Source organism: Mandrillus leucophaeus, unplaced genomic scaffold (assembly GCF_000951045.1).
Source record: "Mandrillus leucophaeus isolate KB7577 unplaced genomic scaffold, Mleu.le_1.0 Scaffold130, whole genome shotgun sequence".
In the NCBI taxonomy this organism is placed as follows: domain Eukaryota; kingdom Metazoa; phylum Chordata; class Mammalia; order Primates; family Cercopithecidae; genus Mandrillus; species Mandrillus leucophaeus.
Window position 1 is genome coordinate 4,505,435 of NW_012101255.1, and position 1,832 is coordinate 4,507,266.

Genomic DNA, 1,832 nt, shown 5'->3' on the forward strand with positions numbered 1-1,832 from the left:
TAGTTTTGCTCTTGTTGTCCAGACTGAAGTGCAGTGGCATGATCTTGGCTCACCACAACCTCCGCCTCCCGAGTTCAAACAATTCTCCTGCCTCAGCCTCCCGAATAGTTGGGATTACAGGCATGCACCACCACACCCTGCTAATTTTTGTATTTTTAGTAGAGACAGGGTTTCTCCATGTTGGTCAGGCTGGTCTCGAACTCCTGACCTCTGGTGATCTACCCACCTCGGCCTCCCAAAGTGCTGGGATTACAGGCATGAGCCACTGTGCCTGGCCAGACCAGTGCAATTTGAGGAAGATGCTATGATGAATTAAACTACAAATTAATGACAGAAAGATGTCTGGAAGATCTCCAAATATGTAAGAACCAAATAGCATACTTCTAAAGAAGCCATAGTTCAAAGAATTAACCAAATGGAAAATTAGAAAATTTTTTGAACTGAATGAAAATAAAAACAAACAACAAAAAAACAATACCTACATTAGAAAAGATGAATGGCTTCAAATTAATGACTTCAGCTTCTACCTTAAGAAACTAGATCTCAGAATAGGGGAAAATGATTTTAAAAAGAAAAAATTTTTAAAAAAGAAACCAGAATAAAGAAGACTAAATTAAACCCAATGTAATCAAAAGAAAGCAAATAAAGTTCAGAGCAGAGTTCAGAGAAACCAAATACAGAAAAACATTGGATAAAATCAATAAAATCAAAAGCTGTTTCTTTGAAAAGATCAATAAAATTGGTAAAACTCTAGCCAGACTTATCGGGGCGGTGGGGGGGAAAAGAGTAAAAATACATATTACAAGTATCAGGAATTAGAAGGGTGACATCATTAAAGATTCTTCAGATATTAAAACAATAATAAGGGAATATTATAGATAATTTTATGCTAATATAGTGAACAAAGTACATGAAATGGACAAAAACTCTTGAAAGCACAAGCTACCAAAGCTCACTCAAAAAGAAATAATCTGAATAGCTGTATCTATTTAAGAAATTGTATTTGTAGCTAAGAACCTTCTCAAAAAGAAAACTCCAAGCCCAGATGATTTCATGTAAACATTTACCAAATATTTAAGGAAGAAAAAGCAAATACCAATTCTACAGAATCTTTCAGGAAATGTTAAAAGAGAAAATGCTTCCCAACTTATTCTATGAGGCCAGCAGTACTCTGATGACTAAGCCAAAGCCATCACAAGAAAAGAGAACTACAAACCAATGTACCTCAACAGATGCAAAAATTCTAAACAAATGCTATCAAATTGAATCTAACAATATATAGGAAAAATAATATATTAACAAAGAAGAGTTTACCCCAGAAATGCAAAATTAGCTTAACATGTGAAAAAAATCAATATAATTCACTATATTTAATAAAAATATATTGACATTGTTTTTGACAAAGGTACAAATGCAATTCTGTGTAATAAAGATAGTCTTTTCAACAAGCAGTTCATGAAAACAGTTAATCAATATGCAAAAAGTAAACTTGGAAACATCGCACCATATGAAGATTAACTCAAAATAAGTAATAGACAATGTAAAACCTAAAACTTTTAGATGAAAACATAAAAGAAAATCTCTGTGACTTTGAGTAAGACAAAAATTTCTTAGATACAACACCAAAAATACAATGCAGAGAGAAGAAAAAAATTGATATATATTATAAGTCGGGCTCGGTGGCTCATGCCTGTAATCCTAGCATTTTGGGAGCCCGAGGCAGGCACATTGCCTGGGCTCAGGAGTTCAAGACCAGTATGGGCAACACGGTGAAACCCCGTCTCTACTATAAAAGAAATTAGCCAAGCATGGCGGCCTGTGCCTATAGTGCC